This window comes from Pleurodeles waltl, unplaced genomic scaffold (assembly GCF_031143425.1).
Source record: "Pleurodeles waltl isolate 20211129_DDA unplaced genomic scaffold, aPleWal1.hap1.20221129 scaffold_39, whole genome shotgun sequence".
NCBI classification, from domain to species: Eukaryota; Metazoa; Chordata; class Amphibia; order Caudata; family Salamandridae; genus Pleurodeles; species Pleurodeles waltl.
This window is the reverse complement of record NW_027150097.1, coordinates 7,156,840-7,163,838: the sequence shown is the minus strand read 5'-3', so window position 1 is coordinate 7,163,838 and position 6,999 is coordinate 7,156,840. Positions and strand designations below refer to the sequence as shown.

The following is a 6,999-nucleotide window of genomic DNA, read 5'->3' as shown; positions in this document are numbered from 1 at the left end:
CACTGTGCCGCGGGACGTAACCACTACGTCCGCGGCACAGAAGGGGTTAAGGAGAAATGTTGTGTTCGTCATGGGCACGCTTATGATGCACACCAAGGGAGGTAGGGAGTGTTAGTCTCCCCCGAGTTTTGGAGTTGGATGGTAGGCGCAGTGACGTGGAACCGGAGAGAATAAACGATCAGGGAAGGTGTTCCTCGTGGCCAATGACTCTATATTATTCTCTGTGTATTTATTAAAACTTATCTGCGAAACAGGCACCGTGTGTGCACGATGCAACACACCCCTCCCATGCCCTGAATAAAGAAGTTAAAAACCAGCTGTGATTGGGACGCAGGGGACCCTGGTGCCACTGAACCTTCTGCACTGTGAACCTGCTGAACTATTGACAGCTGCGCTCTTGATATGTAGGGTCGAAACCTTTATCTCTGCCCCTCTATCACGATTTGTTGAAGATGCTGTGATTTCCCGCTTTACCGATTTACTGCGATTTAGCCAACTTCAGGAAATTAGTGCAAGCAACGGACAATAGATCTTATCGATAATTTACAGAAACTGTTGACATTGTTTTTGATACGGGTGCTTGGAAAAAAAAAGTCCAAAAATGTATCCACCTCGCAAAAGACACTTGTCAGAAGTGGTATTCGAACCAATGCCTCCAAAGGAGACTGCGACCTGAACGCAGCACCTAGACCACTCGGCCATCCTGACACTCTTGACACTGCACTGATGGCTCAATTTCCAGCTTATAAACCAAAATGAGTGCCATGTACTGAGTGAATGTTGTTAAATGTCCTCTGTATTTTCAATTCCAGACCTTCCTGCTCAGGGAAACAGTGGGATCTGAAGCTGATGAAGGAGAGAGGATGGATCATCCTGACAGTGGATCCGGTGGTGACTGCTACTAATTCTCAATCATCTACTACATGGGGTGTGGACATGCTGTTTTTTGAGGCAGTGCACATGGCCGGTGGTGACTGCTACTAATTCTCAATCATCTACTACAGGGGGTGTGGACATGCAGAATTTGGAGCCAGTTCAAGATTCAGATCAGGAGGAGCCTGGCTCCATACCAATCAACTCAGTGCCTCTGAGACAAGGACTTGAACGGTACAGTTTGAGTCCTCGACCGCCATGCTCAACGCGGCTGCAAGGATTTGGGGTGGATTGACTGAATGTGGCATTTCTTGTTGTGTACTATTCTTGTATACTGGTTTAGTATGGTATCTTTTTTTTGAGCAGCTATGTTTGTTTTGTATTGGTTAAGGAGAAATGTTGTGTTCGTCATGGGCACTCCTATGATGCACACCAAGGGAGGTAGGGAGTGTTAGTCTCCCCCGAGTTTTGGAGTTGGATGGTAGGCGCGGTGACGTGGAACCGGAGAGAATAAAAGGTCAGGGAAGGTGTTCCTCGTGGCCAATGACTCTATATTATTCTCTGTGTATTTATTAAAACTTATCTGCGAAACAGGCACCGTGTGTGCACGATGCAACACACCCCTCCCATGCCCTGAATACAGAAGTTAAAAACCAGCTGTGATTGGGATGCAGGGGACCCTGGTGCCACTGAACCTTCTGCACTGTGAACCTGCTGAACTATTGACAGCTGTGCTTTTGATATGTAGGGTCGAAACCTTTATCTCGGCCCCTCTATCAAGATTTGTTGAAGATGCTGTGATTTCCTGCTTTACCGATTTACTGCGATTTAGCCAACTTCAGGAAATTAGTGCAAGCAACGGACAATAGATCTTATCGATAATTTACAGAAACTGTTGACATTGTTTTTGATACGGGTGTTTGGAAAAAAAAAGTCCAAAAATGTATCCACCTCGCAAAAGACACTTGTCAGAAGTGGGATTCGAACCCACGCCTCCAAAGGAGACTGCGACCTGAACGCAGTGCCTTAGACCACTCGGCCATCCTGACACTTTTGACACTGCACTGATGGCTCAATTTCCAGCTTATAAACCAAAATGAGTGCCATGTACTGAGTGAATGTTGTTTAATGTCCTCTGTATTTTCAATTCCAGACCTTCCTGCTCAGGGAAACAGTGGGATCTGAAGCTGATGAAGGAGAGAGGATGGATCATTCTGACAGTGAATCCGGTGGTGACTGCTACTAATTCTCAATCATCGACTACTTGGGTTGTGGACATGCAGAAGTTTGAGCCAGTGCACATGGCCGGTGGTGACTGCTACTAATTCTCAATCATCTACCACAAGGGGTGTGGACATGCAGAATTTGGAGCCAGTTCAAGATTCAGATCAGGAGGTGCCTGGCTCCATACCAATCAACTCAGTGCCTCTGAGACAAGGACTTGAACGGTACAGTTTGAGTCCTCGACCGCCATGCTCAACGCGGCTGCAAGGATTCGGGGTGGATTGACTGAATGTGGTATTTCTTGTTGTGTACTATTCTTGTATACTGGATTAGTATAGTATCTTTTTTTTGAGCAGCTATGTTTGTTTTGTATTGGTTAAGGAGAAATGTTGTGTTCGTCATGGGCACGCCTATGATGCACACCAAGGGAGGTAGGGAGTGTTAGTCTCCCCCAACTTTTGGAGTTGGATGGTAGGCGCGGTGACGTGGAACCGGAGAGAATAAAAGGTCAGGGAAGGTGTTCCTTGTGGCCAATGACTCTATATTATTCTCTGTGTATTTATTAAAACTTATCTGCGAAAGAGGCACCGTGTGTGCACGATGCAACACACCCCTCCCATGCCCTGAATACAGAAGTTAAAAACCAGCTGTGATTGGGACGCAGGGGACCCTGGTGCCACTGAACCTTCTGCACTGTGAACCTGCTGAACTATTGACAGCTGCGCTCTTGATATGTAGGGTCGAAACCTTTATCTCTGCCCCTCTATCACGATTTGTTGAAGATGCTGTGATTTCCCGCTTTACCGATTTACTGCGATTTAGCCAACTTCAGGAAATTAGTGCAAGCAACGGACAATAGATCTTATCGATAATTTACAGAAACTGTTGACATTGTTTTTGATACGGGTGCTTGGAAAAAAAAAGTCCCAAAATGTATCCACCTCGCAAAAGACACTTGTCAGAAGTGGTATTCGAACCCACGCCTCCAAAGGAGACTGCGATCTGAACGCAGCGCCTTAGACCACTCGGCCATCCTGACACTCTTAACACTGCACTGATGGCTCAATTTCCAGCTTATAAACCAAAATGAGTGCCATGTACTGAGTGAATTTTGTTTAATGTCCTCTGTATTTTCAATTCCAGACCTTCCTGCTCAGGGAAACAGTGGGATCTGAAGTTGATGAAGGAGAGAGGATGGATCATCATGACAGTGAATCCGGTGGTGACTGCTACTAATTCGCAATCATCGACTACTTGCGGTGTGGACATGCAGAAGTTTGAGCCAGTGCACATGGCCGGTGGTGACTGCTACTAATTCTCAATCATCTACTACAAGGGGTGTGGACATGCAGAATTTGGAGCCAGTTCAAGATTCAGATCAGGAGGTGCCTGGCTCCATACCAATCAACTCAGTGCCTCTGAGACAAGGACTTGAACGGTACAGTTTGAGTCCTCGACCGCCATGCTCAACGCGGCTGCAAGGATTCGGGGTGGATTGACTGAATGTGGCATTTCTTGTTGTGTACTATTCTTGTATACTGGATTAGTATAGTATCTTTTTTTTGAGCAGCTATGTTTGTTTTGTATTGGTTAAGGAGAAATGTTGTGTCGTCATGGGCACGCCTATGATGCACACCAAGGGAGGTAGGGAGTGTTAGTCTCCCCCAACTTTTGGAGTTGGATGGTAGGCGTGGTGACGTGGAACCGGAGAGAATAAAAGGTCAGGGAAGGTGTTCCTCGAGGCCAATGACTCTATATTATTCTCTGTGTATTTATTAAAACTTATCTGCGAAACAGGCACCCTGTGTGCACAATGCAAAACACCCCTCCCATGCCCTGAATACAGAAGTTAAAAACCAGCTGTGATTGGGACGCAGGGGACCCTGGTGCCACTGAACCTTCTGCACTGTGAACCTGCTGAACTATTGACAGCTGCGCTCTTGATATGTAGGGTCGAAACCTTTATCTCTGCCCCTCTATCACGATTTGTTGAAGATGCTGTGATTTCCCGCTTTACCGATTTACTGCGATTTAGCCAACTTCAGGAAATTAGTGCAAGCAACGGACAATAGATCTTATCGATAATTTACAGAAACTGTTGACATTGTTTTTGATACGGGTGCTTGGAAAAAAAAAGTCCAAAAATGTATCCACCTCGCAAAAGACACTTGTCAGAAGTGGGATTCGAACCCATGTCTCCAAAGGAGACTGCGACCTGAACGCAGCGCCTTAGACCACTCGCCATCCTGACACTCTTAACACTGCACTGATGGCTCAATTTCCAGCTCATAAACCAAAATGAGTGCCATGTACTGAGTGAATTTTGTTTAATGTCCTCTGTATTTTCAATTCCAGACCTTCCTGCTCAGGGAAACAGTGGGATCTGAAGCTGATGAAGGAGAGAGGATGGATCATCCTGACAGTGAATCCGGTGGTGACTGCTACTAATTCGCAATCATCGACTACTTGGGGTGTGGACATGCAGAAGTTTGAGCCAGTGCACATGGCCGGTGGTGACTGCTACTAATTCTCAATCATCTACTACAAGGGGTGTGGACATGCAGAATTTGGAGCCAGTTCAAGATTCAGATCAGGAGGTGCCTGGCTCCATACCAATCAACTCAGTGCCTCTGAGACAAGGACTTGAACGGTACAGTTTGAGTCCTCGACCGCCATGCTCAACGCGGCTGCAAGGATTCGGGGTGGATTGACTGAATGTGGCATTTCTTGTTGTGTACTATTCTTGTATACTGGATTAGTATAGTATCTTTTTTTTGAGCAGCTATGTTTGTTTTGTATTGGTTAAGGAGAAATGTTGTGTTCGTCATGGGCACGCCTATGATGCACACCAAGGGAGGTAGGGAGTGTTAGTCTCCCCCAACTTTTGGAGTTGGATGGTAGGCGCGGTGACGTGGAACCAGAGAGAATAAAAGGTCAGGGAAGGTGTTCCTCGTGGCCAATGACTCTATATTATTCTCTGTGTAGTTATTAAAACTTATCTGCGAAAGAGGCACCGTGTGTGCACGATGCAACACACCCCTCCCATGCCCTGAATACAGAAGTTAAAAACCAGCTGTGATTGGGACGCAGGGGACCCTGGTGCCACTGAACCTTCTGCACTGTGAACCTGCTGAACTATTGACAGCTGCGCTCTTGATATGTAGGGTCGAAACCTTTATCTCTGCCCCTCTATCACGATTTGTTGAAGATGCTGTGATTTCCCGCTTTACCGAATTACTGCGATTTAGCCAACTTCAGGAAATTAGTGCAAGCAACGGACAATAGATCTTATCGATAATTTACAGAAACTGTTGACATTGTTTTTGATACGGGTGCTTGGAAAAAAAAAGTCCAAAAATGTATCCACCTCGCAAAAGACACTTGTCAGATGGGGGATTCAAACCCACGCCTCCAACGGAGACTGCGACCTGAACGCAGCGCCTTAGACCACTCGGCCATCCTGACACTCTTAACACTGCACTGATGGCTCAATTTCCAGCTTATAAACCAAAATGAGTGACATGTACTGAGCGAATGTTGTTTAATGTCCTCTGTATTTTCAATTCCAGACCTTCCTGCTCAGGGAAACAGTGGGATCTGAAGCTGATGAAGGAGAGAGGATGGATCATTCTGACAGTGAATCCGGTGGTGACTGCTACTAATTCTCAATCATCGACTACTTGGGGTGTGGACATGCAGAAGTTTGAGCCAGTGCACATGGCCGGTGGTGACTGCTACTAATTCTCAATCATCTACTACAAGGGGTGTGGACATGCAGAATTTGGAGCCAGTTCAAGATTCAGATCAGGAGGTGCCTGGCTCCATACCAATCAACTCAGTGCCTCTGAGACAAGGACTTGAACGGTACAGTTTGAGTCCTTGACCGCCATGCTCAACGCGGCTGCAAGGATTCGGGGTGGATTGACTGAATGTGGCATTTCTTGTTGTGTACTATTCTTGTATACTGGATTAGTATAGTATCTTTTTTTTGAGCAGCTATGTTTGTTTTGTATTGGTTAAGGAGAAATCTTGTGTTTGTCATGGGCACGCCTATGATGCACACCAAGGGAGGTAGGGAGTGTTAGTCTCCCCCGAGTTTTGGAGTTGGATGGTAGGCGCGGTGACGTGGAACCGGAGAGAATAAAAGGTCAGGGAAGGAGTTCCTTGTGGCCAATGACTCTATATTATTCTCTGTGTATTTATTAAAACTTATCTGCGAAAGAGGCACCGTGTGTGCACGATGCAACACACCCCTCCCATGCCCTGAATACAGAAGTTAAAAACCAGCTGTGATTGGGACGCAGGGGACCCTGGTGCCACTGAACCTTCTGCACTGTGAACCTGCTGAACTATTGACAGCTGCGCTCTTGATATGTAGGGTCGAAACCTTTATCTCTGCCCCTCTATCACGATTTGTTGAAGATGCTGTGATTTCCCGCTTTACCGATTTACTGCGATTTAGCCAACTTCAGGAAATTAGTGCAAGCAACGGACAATAGATCTTATCGATAATTTACAGAAACTGTTGACATTGTTTTTGATACGGGTGCTTGGAAAAAAAAAGTCCCAAAATGTATCCACCTCGCAAAAGACACTTGTCAGAAGTGGGATTCGAACCCACGCCTCCAAAGGAAACTGCGATCTGAACGCAGCGCCTTAGACCACTCGGCCATCCTGACACTCTTAACACTGCACTGATGGCTCAATTTACAGCTTATAAACCAAAATGAGTGCCATGTACTGAGTGAATTTTGTTTAATGTCCTCTGTATTTTCAATTCCAGACCTTCCTGCTCAGGGAAACAGTGGGATCTGAAGCTGATGAAGGAGAGAGGATGGATCATCCTGACAGTGAATCCGGTGGTGACTGCTACTAATTCGCAATCATCGACTACTTGGGGTG

At 46.2% G+C, this 6,999-nt stretch overlaps 3 non-coding genes across 3 annotated transcripts; all 3 read right to left on the bottom strand.

The window, feature by feature from the left end:
• Nucleotides 1-1,839: 1,839 nt before the first annotated feature.
• Nucleotides 1,840-1,922, bottom strand: TRNAL-CAG (transfer RNA leucine (anticodon CAG)). The gene has a single exon. It is a non-coding gene; the product is annotated as a tRNA-Leu (tRNA).
• A 1,131-nt stretch (nucleotides 1,923-3,053) lies between these two features.
• On the bottom strand, nucleotides 3,054-3,136 carry TRNAL-CAG (transfer RNA leucine (anticodon CAG)). The gene has a single exon. It is a non-coding gene; the product is annotated as a tRNA-Leu (tRNA).
• Nucleotides 3,137-6,693: 3,557 nt separating this feature from the next.
• TRNAL-CAG (transfer RNA leucine (anticodon CAG)) lies at nucleotides 6,694-6,776 on the bottom strand. Its single transcript has one exon. It is a non-coding gene; the product is annotated as a tRNA-Leu (tRNA).
• Between the last annotated feature and the right edge of the window lie 223 nt (nucleotides 6,777-6,999).